The sequence below is a fragment of the Stenella coeruleoalba genome (genome assembly GCF_951394435.1).
Source record: "Stenella coeruleoalba genome assembly, contig: scaffold_47, whole genome shotgun sequence".
NCBI classification, from domain to species: Eukaryota; Metazoa; Chordata; class Mammalia; order Artiodactyla; family Delphinidae; genus Stenella; species Stenella coeruleoalba.
The window spans coordinates 1951871-1976901 of record NW_027646269.1 but is presented as its reverse complement, the minus strand read 5'-3'; the positions used below and the strand labels follow the sequence as shown (position 1 = coordinate 1976901).

The window sequence follows — 25031 nt, the reverse complement described above, 5'->3', positions numbered from 1 at the left end:
TTCAGCTAAAACATGCATGTGGAACCCAGAGTATGATCAACCATGTGATCAGGAGACGTGTTCAAATATGTCTCAGTTTTCCTCCCCTGGTACTCGGGTGCAACATTCCAGACACTTTACTAACACTCTCCCCACTTGGAGAGTCACGCCTTTAACCTCCTGTTTGGCCCAGTTTGCAATTTCTGCGGAAGATGAACAGGAATAGCGAGAACCAATGGAGACTAGCTGGAGGTGTCTGGACGGGCAAATTTAACTCTCATTTCCCACCAGGAAGAGGAATTAATCAAAGGCTCAGCGTGCCATGCCAGAACCAGATTAGGGCCTGAAGCCATCCTGCGGTGTTGCGGTCAGGTCACAAGAAAGCGAGTTGAAGAAAGGAGCTCAGGGGCACTGTAATTCACAAACCTGCAGAGTTATAAATGACAGCTATCGTCCAAAAATAGACTGAAGTAAGGCTGCCAAGAGGACTTGAAAGCGGGGCAGAATTGCAGGAAACCGATTTCAGGAGGTAGACTGGAATTGCATTGAAAGCATAGGAAAAGAGGCAGAACGTCCACAATGATGCACTTGGCCAAAAAGGGCGTATGCATTTTTTCCTGAATATATTCAGGAAAAAACGCATACGCCCTTTTTGGCCAACCAAGCAAGCTTGCAAAGGAAATCTGCACTACAATGAAGTCTCACTTCCCCGCGGTCAAAAGGGCCATCTGCAAAAAGTGTAAAATCCAGAAAGGCAGGACAGGCCATGGAGAACTGGGAGCCTTGTTATGCTGATGGGCGGGATGTAAATTGCCAACAACCACTCGGGAGAAGTGTATGGTGTTTCCTGAAACATCTAAAAAACAAAGCAACAGAACCTAGGGCACTTCCACTTATGGTCCTATAGCTTAGGGAAATTAAAATCAAAAAGACACAGCCACCCCAAAGTTTGGAACGGCTCTGTTTACAAGAACCTCATTTACAGTACAAGTTCAACATCGCAGAAAGTGAAAAATGGATAAAGAAGTTGTGGTATTTACTTACAAAGCAATATCACTCAGCAATGAAATCTGTGTCATCAGACCCTTAGCAGCACAATGAGTGGATTCAGGTATGATGATTCTAACTGAAATAAGTCACACAGAAAACGAAACATCATAAGATATCAGTAATACACGGAATGTAAACTTGGCTACACAGGAACTGAATTACAGAACAGAACAGGGTCTCAAATTTAGAAAACCAACTTATGCTTGCTTAAGGGGAAAGGTGAGTTGGGGTGCTGCATAAAACCAGAGATTGAAATGAGCACAGATAAATTTCCTTAAGCCAAATATGGAATAGACAAGAGCTACTCCTTGCTCAACGAAATGGACTCAACACCCCATTTTAAACGCCTAAGTATGTACCTGACTAGTAAGTATCTTGAAACCTATGGATTGCTATGTCTCCAAAAGAGAATCAAGCGTGTGTACAGGGGCATAAACGCAGCAGTGATAGGATTGGAGAGGTTCGGTGAGCCAATGAAGACCCTTTGAAGTCATATTGCATGGTACCCATTCCACGGGTCTCAACTCTCCAGGTTTAAGGTATTCTTCCTTCAGCTAAAACATGCATGTGGAACCCAAGTATGATCAACCATGTGATCAGGAGACGTGTTCAAATATGTCTCAGTTTTCCTCCCCTTGTACTCGGGTGCAACATTCCAGACGCTTTACTAACACTCTCCCCACTTGGAGAGTCAGCGCCTTTAACCTCCTGTTTGGCCCAGTTTGCAATTTCTGCGGAAGATGAACAGGAATAGCGAGAACCAATGAGAGGCTAGCTGGAGGTGTCTGGACGGGCAAATTTAACTCTCATTTCCCACCAGGAAGAGGAATTAACCAAAGGCTCAGCGTGCCGTGCCAGAACCAGATTAGGGCCTGAAGACATCCTGCGGTGTTGCGGCCAGCTCAAAAGAAAGCGAGTTGAAGAAAGGAGCTCAGGGGCACTGTAATTCACAAACCTGCAGAGTTATAAATGACAGCTATCGTCCAAAAATAGACTGAAGTAAGGCTGCCAAGAGGACTTGAAAGCGGGGCAGAATTGCAGGAAACCGATTTCAGGAGGTAGACTTGAATTGCATTTCAAGCATAGGAAAAGAGGCAGAACGTCCACAATGATGCACTTGGCCAAAAAGGGCGTATGCGTTTTTTCCTGAATATATTCAGGAAAAAACGCATACGCCCTTTTTGGCCAACCAAGCAAGCTTGCAAAGGAAATCTGCACTACAATGAAGTCTCACTTCCCCCTGGTCAAAAGGGCCATCTGAAAAAAGTGTAACATCCAGAAAGGCAGGACAGCCCATGGAGAACTGGGAGCCTTGTTATGCTGATGGGCGGGATGTAAATTGCCAACAGACACTCGGGAGAAGTGTATGGTGTTTCCTGAAACATCTAAAAAACAAAGCAACAGAACCTAGGGCACTTCCACTTATGGTCCTATAGCTTAGGGAAATTAAAATCAAAAAGACACAGCCACCCCAAAGTTTGGAACGGCTCTGTTTACAAGAACCTCGTTTACAGTACAAGTTCAACATCGCAGAAAGTGAAAAATGGATAAAGAAGTTGTGGTATTCACTTACAAAGCAATATCACTCAGCAATGAAATCTGTGTCATCAGGCCCTTAGCAGCACAATGAGTGGATTCAGGTATGATGATTCTAACTGAAATAAGTCACACAGAAAAAGAAACATCATAAGATATCAGTAATACACGGAATGGAAACTTGGCTACACAGGAACTGAATTACAGAACAGAACAGGGTCTCAAATTTAGAAAACCAACTTATTCTTGCTTAAGGGTAAAGGTGAGTTGGGGTGCTGCATAAAACCAGAGATTGAAATGAGCACAGATAAAGTTCCTTAAGCCAAATATGGAATAGCCAAGAGCTACTCCTTGCTCAACGAAATGGACTCAACACCCCATATTAAACGCCTAAGAATGTACCTGACTAGTAAGTATCTTAAAACCTATGGATTGCTATGTCTCCGAAAGAGAATCAAGCATGTGTACAGGGGCATAAACGCAGCAGTGATAGGATTGGAGAGGTTCGGTGAGCAAATGAAGACCCTTTGAAGTCATATTGCATGGTACCCATTCCACGGGTTTCAACTACCCAGGTTTTAGGTATTCTTCCTTCAGCTAAAACATGCATGTGGAACCCAGAGTATGATCAACCATGTGATCAGGAGACGTGTTCAAATATGTCTCAGTTTTCCTCCCCTGGTACTCGGGTGCAACATTCCAGACACTTTACTAACACTCTCCCCACTTGGAGAGTCACGCCTTTAACCTCCTGTTTGGCACAGTTTGCAATTTCTGCGGAAGATGAACAGGAATAGCGAGAACCAATGAGAGGCTAGCTGGAGGTGTCTAGACGGGCAAATTTAACTCTCATTTCCCACCAGGAGGAGGAAATAACCAAAGGCTCAGCGTGCCGTGCCAGAACCAGATTAGGGCCTGAAGCCATCCTGCGGTGTTGCGGCCAGGTCACAAGAAAGCGAGTTGAAGCAAGGAGCTCAGGGGCACTGTAATTCACAAACCTGCAGAGTTATAAATGACAGCTATCGTCCAAAAATAGACTGAAGTAAGGCTGCCAAGAGGACTTGAAAGCGGGGCAGAATTGCAGGAAACCGATTTCAGGAGGTAGACTGAAATTGCATTGAAAGCATAGGAAAAGAGGCAGAACGTCCACAATGATGCACTTGGCCAAAAAGGGCGTATGCGTTTTTTCCTGAATATATTCAGGAAAAAACGCATACGCCCTTTTTGGCCAACCAAGCAAGCTTGCAAAGGAAATCTGCACTACAATGAAGTCTCACTTCTCCCCGGTCAAAAGGGCCATCTGAAAAAAGTGTAAAATCCAGAAAGGCAGGACAGGCCATGGAGAACTGGGAGCCTTGTTATGCTGATGGGCGGGATGTAAATTGCCAACAGACACTGGGGAGAAGTGTATGGTTTTTCCTGAAACATCTAAAAAACAAAGCAACAGAGCCTAGGGCAGTTCCACTTATAGTCCTATAGCTTAGGGAAATTAAAATCAAAAAGACACAGCCACCCCAAAGTTTGGGACGCCTCTGTTTACAAGAACCTCGTTTACAATACAAGTTCAACATCGCAGAAAGTGAAAAATGGATAAAGAAGTTGTGGTATTTACTTACAAAGCAATATCACTCAGCAATGAAATCTATGTCATCAGGCCCTTAGCAGCACAATGAGTGGATTCAGGTATGATGATTCTAACTGAAATAAGTCACACAGAAAAAGAAACATCATAAGATATCTGTAATACACGGAACGTAAACTTGGCTACACAGGAACTGAATTACAGAACAGAACAGGGTCTCAAATTTAGAAAACCAACTTATGCTTGCTTAAGGGGAAAGGTGAGTTGGGGTGCTGCATAAAACCAGAGATTGAAATGAGCACAGATAAAGTTCCTTAAGTCAAATATGGAATAGACAAGAGCTACTCCTTGCTCAACGAAATGGACTCAACACCGCATATTAAACGCCTAAGAATGTACCTGACTAGTAAGTATCTTAAAACCTATGGATTGCTATGTCTCCGAAAGAGAATCAAGCATGTGTACAGGGGCATAAACGCAGCAGTGATAGGATTGGAGAGGTTCGGTGAGCAAATGAAGACCCTTTGAAGTCATATTGCATGGTACCCATTCCACGGGTTTCAACTACCCAGGTTTAAGGTATTCTTCCTTCAGATAAAACATGCATGTGGAACCTAGAGTATGATCAACCATGTGATCGGGAGACGTGTTCAAATATGTCTCAGTTTTCGTACCCTGGTACTCGGGTGCAACATTCCAGACGCTTTACTAACACTCTCCCCACTTGGAGAGTCAGTCCCTTTAACCTCCTGTTTGGCCCATTTTGCAATTTCTGTGGAAGATGAACAGGAATAGCGAGAACCAATGAGAGACTAGCTGGAGGTGTCTGGACGGGCAAATTTAACTCTCATTTCCCACCAGGAAGAGGAATTAACCAAAGGCTCAGCGTGCCGTGCCAGACCCAGATTAGGGCCTGAAGCCATCCTGCGGTGTTGCGGCCAGGTCACAAGAAAGCGAGTTGAAGAAAGGAGCTCAGGGGCACTGTAATTCACAAACCTGCAGAGTTATAAATGACAGCTATCGTCCAAAAATAGACTGAAGTAAGGCTGCCAAGAGGACTTGAAAGCGGGGCAGAATTGCAGGAAACCGATTTCAGGAGGTAGACTGGAATTGCATTGAAAGCATAGGAAAAGAGGCAGAACGTCCACAATGATGCACTTGGCCAAAAAGGGCGTATGCGTTTTTTCCTGAATATATTCAGGAAAAAACGCATACGCCCTTTTTGGCCAACCAAGCAAACTTGCAAAGGAAATCTGCACTACAATGAAGTCTCACTTCTCCCAGGTCAAAAAGGCCATCTGAAAAAAGTGTAAAATCCAGAAAGGCAGGACAGGCCATGGAGAACTGGGAGCCTTGTTATGCTGATGGGCGGGATGTAAATTGCCAACAGACACTCAGGAGAAGTGTATGGTGTTTCCTGAAACATCTAAAAAACAAAGCAACAGAGCGTAGGGCACTTCCACTTATGGTCCTATAGCTTAGGGAAATTAAAATCAAAAAGACACAGCCACCCCAAAGTTTGGGACGCCTCTGTTTACAAGAACCTCATTTACCGTACAAGTTCAATATCACAGAAAGTGAAAAATGGATAAAGAACTTGTGGTACTTACGTACAATACAGTATCACTCAGCAATGAAATCTATGTCATCAGGCCCGTAGCAGCATAATGAGTGGATTCAGGTACGATGATTCTAACTGAAATAAGTCACACAGAAAAAGGAACATCATAAGATATCACTAATACACGGAATGTAAACTTGGCTACACAGGAACTGCATTCCAAAACAGAACAGGGTCTCAAATTTAGAAAACCAACTTATGCTTGCTTAAGGGGAAAGGTGAGTTGGGGTGCTGCATAAAACCATAGATTGAAATGAGCACAGATAAAGTTCCTTAAGCCAAATATGGAATAGAGAAGAGCTACTCCTTGCTCAACGAAATGGACTCAACACCGCATATTAAACGCCTAAGAATGTACCTGACTAGTAAGTATCTTAAAACCTATGGATTGCTATGTCTCCGAAAGAGAATCAAGCATGTGTACAGGGGCATAAACGCAGCAGTGATAGTTAGGAGAGGTTCGGTGAGCGAATGAAGACCCTTTGAAGTCATATTGCATGGTACCCATTACACGGGTCTTAACTCTCCAGGTTTAAGGTATTCTTCCTTCAGCTAAAACATGCATGTGGAACCCAAGTATGATCAACCATGTGAACGGGAGATGTGTTCAAGTATGTCTCAGTTTTCGTACCCTGGTACTCGGGTGCAACATTCCAGACGCTTTACTTACACTCTCCCAACTTGGAGAGTCAGTCCCTTTAACCTCCTGTTTGGCACAGTTTGCAATTTCTGCGGAAGATGAACAGGAATAGCGAGAACCAATGAGAGGCTAGATGGAGGTGTCTGGACGGGCAATTTTAACTCTCATTTCCCACCAGGAAGAGGAATTAACCAAAGGCTCAGCGTGCCGTGCCGGAACCAGATTAGGGCCTGAAGCCATCCTGCGGTGTTGCGGCCAGGTCACAAGAAAGCAAGTTGAAGAAAGGAGCTCAGGGGCACTGTAATTCACAAACCTGCAGAGTTATAAATGACAGCTATCGTCCAAAAATAGACTGAAGTAAGGCTGCCAAGAGGACTTGAAAGCGGGGCAGAATTGCAGGAAACCGATTTCAGGAGGTAGACTGGAATTGCATTGAAAGCATAGGAAAAGAGGCAGAACGTCCACAATGATGCACTTGGCCAAAAAGGGCGTATGCGTTTTTTCCTGAATATATTCAGGAAAAAACGCATACGCCCTTTTTGGCCAACCAAGCAAGCTTGCAAAGGAAATCTGCACTACAATGAAGTCTCACTTCCCCCCGGTCAAAAGGGCCATCTGAAAAAAGTGTAAAATCCAGAAAGGCAGGACAGGCCATGGAGAACTGGGAGCCTTGTTATGCTGATGGGCGGGATGTAAATTGCCAACAGACACTTGGGAGAAGTGTATGGTGTTTCCTGAAACATCTAAAAAACAAAGCAACAGAGCCTAGGGCACTTCCACTTATGGTCCTATAGCTTAGGGAAATTAAAATCAAAAAGACACAGCCACCCCAAAGTTTGGAACGGCTCTGTTGACAAGAACCTCGTTTACAGTACAAGTTCAACATCGCAGAAAGTGAAAAATGGATAAAGAAGTTGTGGTATTTACTTACAAAGCAATATCACTCAGCAATGAAATCTGAGTCATCAGGCCCTTAGCAGCACAATGAGTGGATTCAGGTATGATGATTCTAACTGAAGTAAGTCACACAGAAAAAGAAACATCATAAGATATCAGTAATACACGGAATGGAAACTTGGCTACACAGGAACTGAATTACAGAACAGAACAGGGTCTCAAATTTAGAAAACCAACTTATGCTTGCTTAAGGGTAAAGGTGAGTTGGGGTGCTGCATAAAACCAGAGATTGAAATGAGCACAGATAAAGTTCCTTAAGCCAAATATGGAATAGACAAGAGCTACTCCTTGCTCAAGGAAATGGACTCAACAACGCATATTAAACGCCTAAGAATGTACCTGACTTGTAAGTATCTTAAAACCTATGGATTGCTATGTCTCCGAAAGAGAATCAAGCATGTGTACAGGGGCATAAACGCAGCAGTGATAGGATTGGAGAGGTTCGGTGAGCAAATGAAGACCCTTTGAAGTCATATTGCATGGTACCCATTCCACGGGTTTCAACTACCCTGGTTTAAGGTATTCTTCCTTCAGCTAAAACATGCATGTGGAACCCAAGTATGATCAACCATGTGAACGGGAGATGTGTTCAAATATGTCTCAGTTTTCATACCCTGGTACTCGGGTGCAACATTCCAGACGCTTTACTAACACTCTCCCGACTTGGAGAGTCAGTCCCTTTAACCTCCTGTTTGGCACAGTTTGCAATTTCTGCGGAAGATGAACAGGAATAGCGAGAACCAATGAGAGGCTAGCTGGAGGTGTCTAGACGGGCAAATTTAACTCTCATTTCCTACCAGGAGGAGGAAATAACCAAAGGCTCAGCGTACCATGCCAGAACCAGATTAGGGCCTGAAGCCATCCTGCGGTGTTGCGGCCAGGTCACAAGAAAGCGAGTTGAAGAAAGGAGCTCAGGGGCACTGTAATTCACAAACCTGCAGAGTTATAAATGACAGCTATCGTCCAAAAATATACTGAAGTAAGGCTGCCAAGAGGACTTGAAAGCGGGGCAGAATTGCAGGAAACCGATTTCAGGAGGTAGACTGGAATTGCATTGAGAGCATAGGAAAAGAGGCAGAACGTCCACAATGATGCACTTGGCCAAAAAGGGTGTATGCGTTTTTTCCTGAATATATTCAGGAAAAAACGCATACGCCCCTTTTGACCAACCAAGCAAGCTTGCAAAGGAAATCTGCACTACAATGAAGTCTCACTTCCCCCCGGTCAAAAGGGCCATCTGAAAAAAGTGTAAAATCCAGAAAGGCAGGACAGGCCATGGAGAACTGGGAGCCTTGTTATGCTGATGGGCGGGATGTAAATTGCCAACAACCACTCGGGAGAAGTGTATGGTGTTTCCTGAAACATCTAAAAAACAAAGCAACAGAACCTAGGGCACTTCCACTTATGGTCCTATAGCTTAGGGAAATTAAAATCAAAAAGACACAGCCACCCCAAAGTTTGGGACGCCTCTGTTTACAAGAACCTCGTTTACAGTACAAGTTCAACATCGCAGAAAGTGAAAAATGGATAAAGAACTTGTGGTACTTACGTACAATGCAGTATCACTCAGCAATGAAATCTATGTCATCAGGCCCGTAGCAGCATAATGAGTGGATTCAGGTACGATGATTCTAACTGAAATAAGTCACACAGAAAAAGAAACATCATAAGATATCACTAATACACGGAATGTAAACTTGGCTACACAGGAACTGCATTCCAAAACAGAACAGGGTCTCAAATTTAGAAAACCAACTTATGCTTGCTTAAGGGTAAAGGTGAGTTGGGGTGGTGCATAAAACCAGAGATTGAAATGAGCACAGATAAAGTTCCTTAAGCCAAATATGGAATAGACAAGAGCTACTCCATGCTCAACGAAATGGACTCAACACCCCATATTAAACGCCTAAGAATGTACCTGACTAGTAAGTATCTTAAAACCTATGGATTGCTATGTCTCCGAAAGAGAATCAAGCATGTGTACAGGGGCATAAACGCAGCAGTGATAGGATTGGAGAGGTTCGGTGAGCAAATGAAGACCCTTTGAAGTCATATTGCATGGTACCCATTCCACGGGTTTCAACTACCTAGGTTTTAGGTATTCTTCCTTCAGCTAAAACATGCATGTGGAACCCAGAGTATGATCAACCATGTGATCGGGAGACGTGTTCAAATATGTCTCAGTTTTCCTCCCCTGGTACTCGGGTGCAACATTCCAGACGCTTTACTAAAACTCTCCCCACTTGGAGAGTCAGCGCCTTTAACCTCCTGTTTGGCACAGTTTGCAATTTCTGCGGAAGATGAACAGGAATAGCGAGAACCAATGAGAGGCTAGCTGGAGGTGTCTGGACGGGCAAATTTAACTCTCATTTCCCACCAGGAAGAGGAAATAACCAAAGGCTCAGCGTGCCGTACCGGAACCAGATTAGGGCCTGAAGCCATCCTGCAGTGTTGCGGCCAGCTCAAAAGAAAGCGAGTTGAAGAAAGGAGCTCAGGGGCACTGTAATTCACAAACCTGCAGAGTTATAAATGACAGCTATCGTCCAGAAATAGACTGAAGTAAGGCTGCCAAGAGGACTTGAAAGCGGGGCAGAATTGCAGGAAACCGATTTCAGGAGGTAGACTGGAATTGCATTGAAAGCATAGGAAAAGAGGCAGAACGTCCACAATGATGCACTTGGCCAAAAAGGGCGTATGCGTTTTTTCCTGAGTATATTCAGGAAAAAACGCATACGCCCTTTTTGGCCAACCAAGCAAGCTTGCAAAGGAAATCTGCACTACAATGAAGTTTCACTTCCCCCCGGTCAAAAGGGCAATCTGAAAAAAGTGTAAAATCCAGAAAGGCAACAGGCCATTGAGAACTGGGAGCCTTGTTATGCTGATGGGCGGGATGTAAATTGCCAACACACACTCGGGAGAAGTGTATGGTGTTTCCTGAAACATCTAAAAAACAAAGCAACAGAGCCTAGGGCACTTCCACTTATGGTCCTATAGCTTAGGGAAATTAAAATCAAAAAGACACAGCCACCCCAAAGTTTGGGACGCCTCTGTTTACAAGAACCTCGTTTACAGTACAAGTTCAACATCGCAGAAAGTGAAAAATGGATAAAGAAGTTGTGGTATTTACTTACAAACAATATCACTCAGCAATGAAATCTATGTCATCAGGCCCTTAGCATCACAATGAGTGGATTCAGGTATGATGATTCTAACTGAAATAAGTCACACAGAAAAAGAAACATCATAAGATATCAGTAATACACGGAATGTAAACTTGGCTACACAGGAACTGAATTACAGAACAGAACAGGGTCTCAAATTTAGAAAACCAACTTATGCTTGCATAAGGGTAAAGGTGAGTTGGGGTGCTGCATAAAACCAGAGATTGAAATGAGCACAGATAAAGTTCCTTAAGCCAAATATGGAATAGACAAGAGCTACTCCTTGCTCAACGGAATGGACTCAAAACCCCATATTAAACCCCTAAGAATGTACCTGACTAGTAAGTATCTCAAAACCTATGGATTGCTATGTCTCCGAAAGAGAATCAAGCATGTGTACAGGGGCATAAACGCAGCAGTGATAGGATTGGAGAGGTTCGGTGAGCAAATGAAGACCCTTTGAAGTCATATTGCATGGTACCCATTCCACGGGTTTCAACTACCCAGGTTTTAGGTATTCTTCCTTCAGCTAAAACATGCATGTGGAACCCAGAGTATGATCAACCATGTGATCGGGAGACGTGTTCAAATATGTCTCAGTTTTCCTCCCCTGGTACTCGGGTGCAACATTCCAGACGCTTTACTAACACTCTCCCCACTTGGAGAGTCAGCGCCTTTAACCTCCTGTTTGGCACAGTTTGCAATTTCTGCGGAAGATGAACAGGAATAGCGAGAACCAATGAGAGGCTAGCTGGAGGTGTCTGGACGGGCAAATTTAACTCTCATTTCCCACCAGGAAGAGGAAATAACCAAAGGCTCAGCGTGCAGTGCCGGAACCAGATTAGGGCCTGAAGCCATCCTGCAGTGTTGCGGCCAGCTCAAAAGAAAGCGAGTTGAAGAAAGGAGCTCAGGGGCACTGTAATTCACAAACCTGCAGAGATATAAATGACAGCTATCGTCCAAAAATAGACTGAAGTAAGGCTGCCAAGAGGACTTGAAAGCGGGGCAGAATTGCAGGAAACCGATTTCAGGAGGTAGACTGGAATTGCATTGAAAGCATAGGAAAAGAGGCAGAACGTCCACAATGATGCACTTGGCCAAAAAGGGCGTATGCGTTTTTTCCTGAATATATTCAGGAAAAAACGCATACGCACTTTTTGGCCAACCAAGCAAGCTTGCAAAGGAAATCTGCACTACAATGAAGTCTCACTTCTCCCAGGTCAAAAGGGCCATCTGAAAAAAGTGTAAAATCCAGAAAGGCAGGACAGGCCATGGAGAACTGGGAGCCTTGTTATGCTGATGGGCGGGATGTAAATTGCCAACAGACACTCGGGAGAAGTGTATGGTGTTTCCTGAAACATCTAAAAAACAAAGCAACAGAGCCTAGGGCACTTCCACTTATGGTCCTATAGCTTAGGGAAATTAAAATCAAAAAGACACAGCCACCCCAAAGTTTGGGACGCCTCTGTTTACAAGAACCTCGTTTACAGTACAAGTTCAACATCACAGAAAGTGAAAAATGGATAAAGAAGTTGTGGTATTTACTTACAAAGCAATATCACTCAGCAATGAAATCTATGTCATCAGGCCCTTAGCAGCACAATGAGTGGATTCAGGTATGATGATTCTAACTGAAATAAGTCACACAGAAAAAGAAACATCATAAGATATCAGTAACACACGGAATGGAAACTTGGCTACAGAGGAACTGCATTCCAAAACAGAACAGGGTCTCAAATTTAGAAAACCAACTTATGCTTGCTTAAGGGGAAAGGTGAGTTGGGGTGCTGCATAAAACCAGAGATTGAAATGAGCACAGATAAAGTTCCTTAAGCCAAATATGGAATAGACAAGAGCTACTCCTTGCTCAACGAAATGGACTCAACACCGCATATTAAACGCCTAAGAATGTACCTGACTAGTAAGTATCTTAAAACCTATGGATTGCTATGTCTCCGAAAGAGAATCAAGCATGTGTACACGGGCATAAACGCAGCAGTGATAGGATTGGAGAGGTTCGGTGAGCAAATGAAGAGCCTTTGAAGTCATATTGCATGGTACCCATTCCACGGGTTTCAAATACCCACGTTTAAGGTATTCTTCCTTCAGCTAAAACATGCATGTGGAACCTAGAGTATGATCAACCATGTGATCGGGAGACGTGTTCAAATATGTCTCAGTTTTCGTACCCTGGTACTCGGGTGCAACATTCCAGACGCTTTACTAACACTCTGCCGACTTGGAGAGTCAGTCCCTTTAACCTCCTGTTTGGCCCAGTTTGCAATTTCTGCGGAAGATGAACAGGAATAGCGAGAACCAATGAGAGGCTAGCTGGAGGTGTCTGGATGGGCAAATTTAACTCTCATTTCCCACCAGGAAGAGGAATTAACCAAAGGCTCAGCGTGCCGTGCCGGAACCAGATTAGGGCCTGAAGCCATCCTGCGGTGTTTCGGCCAGCTCACAAAAAAGGGAGTTGAAGAAAGGAGCTCAGGGGCACTGTAATTCACAAACCTGCAGAGTTATAAATGACAGCTATCGTCCAAAAATAGACTGAAGTAAGGCTGCCAAGAGGACTTGAAAGCGGGGCAGAATTGCAGGAAACCGATTTCAGGAGGTAGACTGGAATTGCATTGAAAGCATAGGAAAAGAGGCAGAACGTCCACAATGATGCACTTGGCCAAAAAGGGCGTATGCGTTTTTTCCTGAATATATTCAGGAAAAAACGCATACGCCCATTTTGGCCAACCAAGCAAGCTTGCAAAGGAAATCTGCACTACAATGAAGTCTCACTTCCCCCCGGTCAAAAGGGCCATCTGAAAAAAGTGTAAAATCCAGAAAGGCAGGACAGGCCATGGAGAACTGGGAGCCTTGTTATGCTGATGGGCGGGATGTAAATTGCCAACAACCACTCCGGAGAAGTGTATGGTGTTTCCCGAAACATCTAAAAAACAAAGCAACAGAACCTAGGGCACTTCCACTTATGGTCCTATAGCTTAGGGAAATTAAAATCAAAAAGACACAGCCACCCCAAAGTTTGGAACGGCTCTGTTTACAGGAACCTCGTTTACAGTACAAGTTCAACATCGCAGAAAGTGAAAAATGGATAAAGAAGTTGTGGTATTTACTTACAAAGCAATATCACTCAGCAATGAAATCTGTGTCATCAGGCCCTTAGCAGCACAATTAGTGGATTCAGGTATGATGATTCTAACTGAAATAAGTCACACAGAAAAAGAAACATCATAAGATATCAGTAATACACGAATGTAAACTTGGCTACACAGGAACTGAATAACAGAACAGAACAGGGTCTCAAATTTAGAAAACCAACTTATACTTGCTTAAGGGTAAAGGTGAGTTGGGGTGCTGCATAAAACCAGAGATTGAAATGAGCACAGATAAAGTTCCTTAAGCCAAATATGGAATAGACAAGATCTACTCCTTGCTCAACGAAATGGACTCAACACCGCATATTAAACTCCTAAGAATGTACCTGACTAGTAAGTATCTTAAAACCTATGGATTGCTATGTCTCCAAAAGAGAATCAAGCATGTGTACAGGGGCATAAACGCAGCAGTGATAGGATTGGAGAGGTTCGTGAGCAAATGAAGACCCTTTGATGTCATATTACATGGTACCCATTCCACGGGTTTCAACTACCCAGGTTTAAGGTATTCTTCCTTCAGCTAAAACATGCATGTGGAACCTAGAGTATGATCAACCATGTGATCGGGAGACGTGTTCAAATATGTCTCAGTTTTCGTACCCTGGTACTCGGGTGCAACATTCCAGACGCTTTACTAACACTCTCCCGACTTGGAGAGTCAGCCCCTTCAACCTCCTGTTTGGCCCAGTTTGCAATTTCTGTGGAAGATGAACAGGAATAGCGAGAACCAATGAGAGACTAGCTGGAGGTGTCTGGATGGGCAAATTTAACTCTCATTTCCCACCAGGAAGAGGAATTAACCAAAGGCTCAGCGTGCCGTGCCAGAACCAGATTAGGGCCTGAAGCCATCCTGCGGTGTTGCGGCCAGGTCACAAGAAAGCGAGTTGAAGAAAGGAGCTCAGGGGCACTGTAATTCACAAACCTGCAGAGTTATAAATGACAGCTATCGTCCAAAAATAGACTGAAGTAAGGCTGCCAAGAGGACTTGAAAGCGGGGCAGAATTGCAGGAAACCGATTTCAGGAGGTAGACTGGAATTGCATTGAAAGCATACGAAAAGAGGCAGAACGTCCACAATGATGCACTTGGCCAAAAAGGGCGTATGCGTTTTTTCCTGAATATATTCAGGAAAAAACGCATACGCCCTTTTTGGCCAACCAAGCAAACTTGCAAAGGAAATCTGCACTACAATGAAGTCTCACTTCCCCCCGGTCAAAAGGGCCATCTGAAAAAAGTGTAAAATCCAGAAAGGCAGGACAGGCCATGGAGAACTGGGAGCCTTGTTATGCTGATGGGCGGGATGTAAATTGCCAACAGACACTCGGGAGAAGTGTATGGTGTTTCCTGAAACATCTAAAAAACAAAGCAACAGAGCCTAGGGCACTTCCACTTATGGTCCTATAGCTTAGGGAAATTAAAATCAAAAAGACACAGCCACCCCAAAGTTTGGGACGCCTCTGTTTACAAGAACCTCGTTTACCGTACAAGTTCAATATCACAGAAAGTGAAAAATGGATAAAGAACTTGTGGTACTTAAGTACAATGCAGTATCGCTCAGCAATGAAATCAATGTCATCAGGCCCGTAGCAGCATAATGAGTGTATTCAGGTATGATGATTCTAACTGAAATAAGTCACACAGAAAAAGAAACATCATAAGATATCACTAATACACGGAATGTAAACTTGGCTACACAGGAACTGAATTCCAAAACAGAACAGGTTCTCAAATTTAGAAAACCAACTTATGCTTGCTTAAGGGGAAAGGTGAGTTGGGGTGCTGCATAAAACCAGAGATTGAAATGAGCACAGATAAAGTTCCTTAAGCCAAATATGGAATAGACAAGAGCTACTCCTTGCTCAACAAAATGGACTCAACACCCCATATTAAACGCCTAAGAATGTACCTGACTAGTAAGTATCTTAAAACCTATGGATTGCTATGTCTCCGAAAGAGAATCAAGCATGTGTACAGGGGCATAAACGCAGCAGTGATAGGATTGGAGATGTTCGGTGAGCAAATGAAGACCCTTTGAAGTCATATTGCATGGTACCCATTCCACGGGTTTCAAATACCCAGGTTTAAGGTATTCTTCCTTCAGCTAAAACATGCATGTGGAACCCAGAGTATGATCAACCATGTGATCGGGAGACGTGTTCAAATATGTCTCAGTTTTCGTACCCTGGTACTCGGGTGCAACATTCCAGACGCTTTACTAACACTCTCCCGACCTAGAGAGTCAGTCCCTTTAACCTCCTGTTTGGCCCAGTTTGCAATTTCTGCGGAAGATGAACAGGAATAGCGAGAACCAATGAGAGACTAGCTGGAGGTGTCTGGAAGGGCAAATTTAACTCTCATTTCCCACCAGGAAGAGGAATTAACCAAAGGCTCAGCGGGCCGTGCCCGAACCAGATTAGGGCGTGAAGCCATCCTGCGGTGTTTCGGCCAGCTCACAAGAAAGTGAGTTGAAGAAAAGAGCTCAGGGGCACTGTAATTCACAAACCTTCAGAGTTATAAATGGCAGCTATCGTCCAAAAATAGACTGAAGTAAGGCTGCCAAGAGGACTTGAAAGCGGGGCAGAATTGCAGGAAACCGATTTCAGGAGGTAGACTGGAATTGCATTGAAAGCATAGGAAAAGAGGCAGAACGTCCACAATGATGCACTTGGCCAAAAAGGGCGTATGCGTTTTTTCCTGAATATATTCAGGAAAAAACGCATACGCCCTTTTTGGCCAAACAAGCAAGCTTGCAAAGGAAATCTGCACTACAATGAAGTCTCACTTCCCCCCGGTCCAAAGGGCTATCTGAAAAAAGTGTAAAATCCAGAAAGGCAGGACAGGCCATGGAGAACTGGGAGCCTTGTTATGCTGATGGGCAGGATGTAAATTGCCAACAACCACTCGGGAGAAGTGTATGGTGTTTCCTGAAACATCTAAAAAACAAAGCAACAGAACCTAGGGCACTTCCACTTATGGTCCTATAGCTTAGGGAAATTAAAATCAAAAAGACACAGCCACCCCAAAGTTTCGAACGGCTCTGTTTACAAGAACCTCGTTTACAGTACAAGTTCAACATCGCAGAAAGTGATAAATGGATAAAGAAGTTGTGGTATTTACTTACAAACAATATCACTCAGCAATGAAATCTGTGTCATCAGGCCCTTAGCAGCACAATGAGTGGATTCAGGTATGATGATTCTAACTGAAATAAGTCACACAGAAAAAGAAACATCATAAGATATCAGTAATACACGGAATGGAAACTTGGCTACACAGGAACTGAATTACAGAACAGAACAGGGTCTCAAATTTAGAAAACCAACTTATGCTTGCATAAGGGGAAAGGTGAGTTGTGGTGCTGCATAAAACCAGAGATTGAAATGAGCACAGATAAAGTTCCTTAAGCCAAATATGGAATAGACAAGAGCTACTCCTTGCTCAACGAAATGGACTCAACACCGCATATTAAACGCCTAAGAATGTACCGGACTAGTAAGTATATTAAAACCTATGGATTGCTATGTCTCCGAAAGAGAATCAAGCATGTGTACAGGGGCATAAACGCAGCAGTGATAGGATTGGAGAGGTTCGGTGAGCAAATGAAGACCCTTTGAAGTCATATTGCATGGTACCCATTCCACGGGTTTCAACTACCCAGGTTTTAGGTATTCTTCCTTCAGCTAAAACATGCATGTGGAACCTAGAGTATGATCAACCATGTGATCGGGAGACGTGTTCAAATATGTCTCAGTTTTCCTCCCCTGGTACTCGGGTGCTACATTCCAGACGCTTTACTAACACTCTCCCCACTTGGAGAGTCAGCACCTTTAACCTCCTGTTTGGCCCAGTTTGCAATTTCTGCGGAAAATGAACAGGAATAGCGAGAACCAATGAGAGGCTAGCTGGAGGTGTCTGGACGGGCAAATTTAACTCTCATTTCCCACCAGGAGGAGGAAATAACCAAAGGCTCAGCGTGCCGTACCGGAACCAGATTAGGGCCTGAAGCCATCCTGCAGTGTTGCGGCCAGCTCAAAAGAAAGCGAGTTGAAGAAAGGAGCTCAGGGGCACTGTAATTCACAAACCTGCAGAGTTATAAATGACAGCTATCGTCCAAAAATATACTGAAGTAAGGCTGCCAAGAGGACTTGAAAGCGGGGCAGAATTTCAGGAAACCGATTTCAGGAGGTAGACTGGAATTGCATTGAAAGCATAGGAAAAGAGGCAGAACGTCCACAATGATGCACTTGGCCAAAAAGGGCGTATGCGTTTTTTCCTGAATATATTCAGGAAAAAACGCATACGCCCTTTTTGGCCAACCAAGCAAGCTTGCAAAGGAAATCTGCACTACAATGAAGTCTCACTTCCCCCCGGTCTAAAGGGCCATCTGAAAAAAGTGTAAAATCCAGAAAGGCAGGACAGGCCATGGAGAACTGGGAGCCTTGTTATGCTGAAGGGCGGGATGTAAATTGCCAACAACCACTCGGGAGAAGTGTATGGTGTTTCCTGAAACATCTAAAAAACAAAGCAACAGAACCTAGGGCACTTCCACTTATGGTCCTATAGCTTAGGGAAATTAAAATCAAAAAGACACAGCCACCCCAAAATTTCGAACGGCTCTGTTTACAAGAACCTCGTTTACAGTACAAGTTCAACATCGCAGAAAGTGAAAAATGGATAAAGAAGTTGTGGTATTTACTTACAAAGCAATATCACTCAGCAATGAAATCTGTGTCATCAGGCCCTTAGCAGCACAATGAGTGGATTCAGGTATGATGATTCTAACTGAAATAAGTCACACAGAAAAAGAAACATCATAAGATATCAGTAATACACGGAATGGAAACTTGGCTACACAGGAACTGAATTCCAAAACAGAACAGGTTCTCAAATTTAGAAAACCAACTTATGCTTGCTTAAGGGTAAAGGTGAGTTGGGGTGCTGCATAAAACCAGAGATTGAAATGAGCACAGATAAAGTTTCTTAAGCCAAATATGGAATAGACAAGAGCTACTCCTTGCTCAACGAAATGGACTCAACACCGCATATTAAACGCCTAAGAATGTACCTGACTAGTAAGTATCTTAAAACCTATGGATTGCTATGTCTCCGAAAGAGAATCAAGCATGTGTACAGGGGCATAAACGCAGCAGTGATAGGATTGGAGAGGTTTGGTGAGCAAATGAAGACCCTTTGAAGTCATATTGCATGGTACCCATTACACGGGTCTCAACTCTCCAGGTTTAACGTATTCTTCCTTCAGCTAAAACATGCATGTGGAACCCAGAGTATGATCAACCATGTGAACGGGAGACGTGTTCAAATATGTCTCAGTTTTCCTCCCCTGGTACTCGGGTGCAACATTGCAGACGCTTTACTAACACTCTCCCGACTTGGAGAGTCAGTCCCTTTAACCTCCTGTTTGGCCCAGTTTGCAATTTCTTCGGAAGATGAACAGGAATAGCGAGAACCAATGAGAGGCTAGCTGGAGGTGTCTGGACGGGCAAATTTAACTCTCATTTCCCACCAGGAAGAGGAATTAACCAAAGGCTCAGCGTGCCGTGCCGGAACCAGATTAGGGCCTGAAGAGATCCTGCAGTGTTGCGGCCAGGTCACAAGAAAGCGAGTTGAAGAAAGGAGCTCAGGGGCACTGTAAATCACAAACCTGCAGAGTTATAAATGACAGCTATCGTCCAAAAATAGACTGAAGTAAGGCTGCCAAGAGGACTTGAAAGCGGGGCAGAATTGCAGGAAACCGATTTCAGGAGGTAGACTGGAATTGCATTGAAAGCATAGGAAAAGAGGCAGAACGTCCACAATGATGCACTTGGCCAAAAAGGGCGTATGCGTTTTTTCCTGAATATATTCAGGAAAAAACGCATACGCCCTTTTTGGCCAACCAAGCAAGCTTGCAAAGGAAATCTGCACTACAATGAAGTCTCACTTCCCCCCGGTCAAAAGGGCCATCTGAAAAAAGTGCAAAATCCAGAAAGGCAACAGGCCATGGAGAACTGGGAGCCTTGTTATGCTGATGGGCGGGATGTAAATTGCCAACAGACACTCGGGAGAAGTGTATGGTGTTTCCTGAAACATCTAAAAAACAAAGCAACAGAGCCTAGGGCACTTCCACTTATGGTCCTATAGCTTAGGGAAATTAAAATCAAAAAGACACAGCCACCTCAAAGTTTGGGACGCCTCTGTTTACAAGAACCTCGTTTACCATACAAGTTCAATATCACAGAAAGTGAAAAATGGATAAAGAACTTGTGGTACTTACGTACAGTACACTATCACTCAGCAATGAAATCTATGTCATCAGGCCCGTAGCAGCATAATGAGTTTATTCAGGTACGATGATTCTAACTGAAATAAGTCACACAGAAAAAGAAACATCATAAGATATCACTAATACACGGAATGTAAACTTGGCTACACAGGAACTGCATTCCAAAACAGAACAGTGTCTCAAATTTAGAAAACCAACTTATGCTTGCTTAAGGTGAAAGGTGAGTTGGGGTGCTGCATAAAACCAGAGATTGAAATGAGCACAGATAAAGTTCCTTAAGCCAAATATGGAATAGACAAGAGCTACTCCTTGCTCAACGAAATGGACTCAACACCGCATATTAAACGCCTAAGAATGTACCTGACTAGTAAGTATCTTAAAACCTATGGATTGCTATGTCTCCGAAAGAGAATCAAGCATGTGTACAGGGGCATAAACGCAGCAGTGATAGGATTGGAGAGGTTTGGTGAGTAAATGAAGACCCTTTGAAATCATATTGCATGGTACCCATTCCAAGGGTTTCAACTACCCAGGTTTAAGGTATTCTTCCTTCAGCTAAAACATGCATGTGGAACCTAGAGTATGATCAACCATGTGATCGGGAGACGTGTTCAAATATGTCTCAGTTTTCGTACCCTGGTACTCGGGTACAACATTCCAGACGCTTTACTAACACTCTCCCCACTTGGAGAGTCAACACCTTTAACCTCCTGTTTGGCCCAGTTTGCAATTTCTGCGGAAGATGAACAGGAATAGCGAGAACCAATGAGAGACTAGCTGGAGGTGTCTGGACGGGCAAATTTAACTCTCATTTCCCACCAGGAAGAGGAAATAACCAAAGGCTCAGCGTGCCGTGCCGGAACCAGATTAGGGCCTGAAGCCATCCTGCGGTGTTGCGGCCAGCTCAAAAGAAAGCGAGTTGAAGAAAGGAGCTCAGGGGCACTGTAATTCACAAACCTTCAGAGTTATAAATGACAGCTATCGTCCAAAAATAGACTGAAGTAAGGCTGCCAAGAGGACATGAAAGCGGGGCAGAATTGCAGGAAACCGATTTCAGGAGGTAGACTGGAATTGCATTGAAAGCATAGGAAAAGAGGCAGAACGTCCACAATGATGCACTTGGCCAAAAAGGGCGTATGCGTTTTTTCCTGAATATATTCAGGAAAAAACGCATACGCCCTTTTTGGCCAACCAAGCAAGCTTGCAAAGGAAATGTGCACTACAATGAAGTCTCACTTCCCCCAGGTCAAAAGGGCCATATGAAAAAAGTGTAAAATCCAGAAAGGCAGGACAGGCCATGGAGAACTGGGAGCCTTATTATGCTGATGGGCGGGATGTAAATTGCCAACAACCACTTGGGAGAAGTGTATGGTGTTTCCTGAAACATCTAAAAAACAAAGCAACAGAACCTAGGGCACTTCCACTTATGGTCCTATAGCTTAGGGAAATTAAAATCAAAAAGACACAGCCACCCCAAAGTTTGGAACGGCTCTGTTTACAAGAACCTCGTTTACAGTACAAGTTCAACATCGCAGAGAGTGAAAAATGGATAAAAAAGTTGTGGTATTTACTTACAAAGCAATATCACTCAGCAATGAAATCAATGTCATCAGGCCCTTAGCAGCACAATGAGTGGATTCAGGTATGATGATTCTAACTGAAATAAGTCACACAGAAAAAGAAACATCATAAGATATCAGTAATACACGGAATGTAAACTTGGCTACACAGGAACTGAATTACAGAACAAAACAGGGTCTCAAATTTCGAAAACCAACTTATGCTTGCTTAAGGGTAAAGGTGAGTTGGGGTGCTGCATAAAACCAGAGATTGAAATGAGCACAGATAAAGTTCCTTAAGCCAAATATGGAATAGACAAGAGCTACTCCTTGCTCAATGAAATGGACTCAACACCGCATATTAAACGCCTAAGAATGTACCTGACTAGTAAGTATCTTAAAACCTATGGATTGCTATGTCTCCGAAAGAGAATCAAGCATGTGTACAGGGGCATAAATGCAGCAGTGATAGGATTGGAGAGGTTCGGTGAGCAAATGAAGACCCTTTGAAATCATATTGCATGGTACCCATTCCACGGGTTTCAAATACCCAGGTTTAAGGTATTCTTCCTTCAGCTAAAACATGCATGTGGAACCCAGAGTATGATCAACCATGTGATCGGGAGACGTGTTCAAATATGTCTCAGTTTTCGTACCCTGGTACTCGGGTGCAACATTCCAGACGCTTTACTAACACTCTCCCGACCTAGAGAGTCAGTCCCTTTAACCTCCTGTTTGGCCCAGTTTGCAATTTCTGCGGAAGATGAACAGGAATAGCGAGAACCAATGGGAGACTAGCTGGAGGTGTCTGGACGGGCAAATTTAACTCTCATTTCCCACCAGGAAGAGGAATTAACCAAAGGCTCAGCGTGCCGTGCCCGAACCAGATTAGGGCCTAAAGCCATCCTGCGGTGTTTCGGCCAGCTCACAAGAAAGTGAGTTGAAGAAAAGAGCTCAGGGGCACTGTAATTCACAAACCTTCAGAGTTACAAATGACAGCTATCGTCCAAAAATATACTGAAGTAAGGCTGCAAAGAGGACTTGAAAGCGGGGCAGAATTGCAGGAAACCGATTTCAGGAGGTAGACTGGAATTGCATTGAAAGCATAGGAAAAGAGGCAGAACGTCCACAATGATGCACTTGGCCAAAAAGGGCGTAGGCGTTTTTTCCTGAATATATTCAGGAAAAAACGCCTACGCCATTTTTGGCCAAACAAGCAAGCTTGCAAAGGAAATGTGCACTACAATGAAGTCTCACTTCCCCCCGGTCAAAAGGGCCATATGAAAAAAGTGTAAAATCCAGAAAGGCAGGACAGGCCATGGAGAACTGGGAGCCTTATTATGCTGATGGGCGGGATGTAAATTGCCAACAACCACTTGGGAGAAGTGTATGGTGTTTCCTGAAACATCTAAAAAACAAAGCAACAGAACCTAGGGCACTTCCACTTATGGTCCTATAGCTTAGGGAAATTAAAATCAAAAAGACACAGCCACCCCAAAGTTTGGAACGACTCTGTTTACAAGAACCTCGTTTACAGTACAAGTTCAACATCGCAGAGAGTGAAAAATGGATAAAAAAGTTGTGGTATTTACTTACAAAGCAATATCACTCAGCAATGAAATCAATGTCATCAGGCCCTTAGCAGCACAATGAGTGGATTCAGGTATGATGATTCTAACTGAAATAAGTCACACAGAAAAAGAAACATCATAAGATATCAGTAATACACGGAATGGAAACTTGGCTACACAGGAACTGAATTACAGAACAGAACAGGGTCTCAAATTTAGAAAACCAACTTATGCCTGCATAAGGGGAAAGGTGAGTTGGGGTGCTGCATAAAACCAGAGATTGAAATGAGCACAGATAAAGTTCCTTAAGCCAAATATGGAATAGACAAGAGCTACTCCTTGCTCAATGAAATGGACTCAACACCACATATTAAACGCCTAAGAATGTACCTGACTAGTAAGTATCTTAAAACCTATGGATTGCTATGTCTCCGAAAGAGAATCAAGCATGTGTACAGGGGCATAAACGCAGCAGTGATAGAATTGGAGAGGTTCGGTGAGTAAATGAAGACCCTTTGAAATCATATTGCATGGTACCCATTCCACGGGTTTCAACTACCCAGGTTTAAGGTATTCTTCCTTCAGCTAAAACATGCATGTGGAACCTAGAGTATGATCAACCATGTGATCGGGAGACGTGTTCAAATATGTCTCAGTTTTCGTACCCTGGTACTCGGGTACAACATTCCAGACGCTTTACTAACACTCTCCCCACTTGGAGAGTCAGCACCTTTAACCTCCTGTTTGGCCTAGTTTGCAATTTCTGCGGAAGATGAACAGGAATAGCGAGAACCAATGAGAGACTAGCTGGAGGTGTCTGGACGGGCAAATTTAACTCTCATTTCCCACCAGGAAGAGGAAATAACCAAAGGCTCAGCGTGCCGTACCGGAACCAGATTAGGGCCTGAAGCCATCCTGCGGTGTTGCGGCCAGCTCAAAAGAAAGCGAGTTGAAGAAAGGAGCTCAGGGGCACTGTAATTCACAAACCTGCAGAGTTATAAATGACAGCTATCGTCCAAAAATAGACTGAAGTAAGGCTGCCAAGAGGACTTGAAAGCGGGGCAGAATTGCAGGAAACCGATTTCAGGAGGTAGACTGGAATTGCATTGAAAGCATAGGAAAAGAGGCAGAACGTCCACAATGATGCACTTGGCCAAAAAGGGCGTATGCGTTTTTTCCTGAATATATTCAGGAAAAAACGCATACGCACTTTTTGGCCAACCAAGCAAGCTTGCAAAGGAAATCTGCACTACAATGAAGTCTCACTTCCCCCCGGTCTAAAGGGCCATCTGAAAAAAGTGTAAAATCCAGAAAGGCAGGACAGGCCATGGAGAATTGGGAGCCTTGTTATGCTGATGGGCGGGATGTAAATTGCCAACAACCACTCGGGAGAAGTGTATGGTGTTTCCTGAAACATCTGAAAAACAAAGCAACAGAACCTAGGGCACTTCCACTTATGGTCCTATAGCTTAGGGAAATTAAAATCAAAAAGACACAGCCACCCCAAAGTTTCGAACGGCTCTGTTTACAAGAACCTCGTTTACAGTACAAGTTCAACATCGCAGAGAGTGAAAAATGGATAAAGAAGTTGTGGTATTTACTTACAAAGCAATATCACTCAGCAATGAAATCTGTGTCATCAGGCCCTTAGCAGCACAATGAGTGGATTCAGGTATGATGATTCTAACTGAAATAAGTCACACAGAAAAAGAAACATCATAAGATATCAGTAATACACGGAATGGAAACTTGGCTACACAGGAACTGAATTACAGAACAGAACAGGGTCTCAAATTTAGAAAACCAACTTATGCTTGCTTAAGGGTAAAGGTGAGTTGGGGTGCTGCATAAAACCAGAGATTGAAATGAGCACAGATAAAGTTCCTTAAGCCAAATATGGAACAGACAAGAGCTACTCCTTGCTCA

General features: G+C 43.7%; 1 long non-coding RNA gene across 48 annotated transcripts in view; it reads right to left on the bottom strand.

Moving 5' to 3' along the window:
• LOC307181221 overlaps positions 1–25031 on the bottom strand; it is a 2056127-nt gene that overhangs the window by 720201 nt on the left and 1310895 nt on the right. For 41 of the 48 annotated variants that reach the window (XR_013826124.1, XR_013826125.1, XR_013826150.1 and 38 more), the window contains one exon: positions 1024–1105. The exons of the other annotated variants lie outside the window; for them this stretch is intronic. This is a non-coding gene — a long non-coding RNA (uncharacterized lncRNA). The remainder of the gene's footprint in view (positions 1–1023; positions 1106–25031) is intronic. 48 annotated transcript variants of the gene reach the window in all.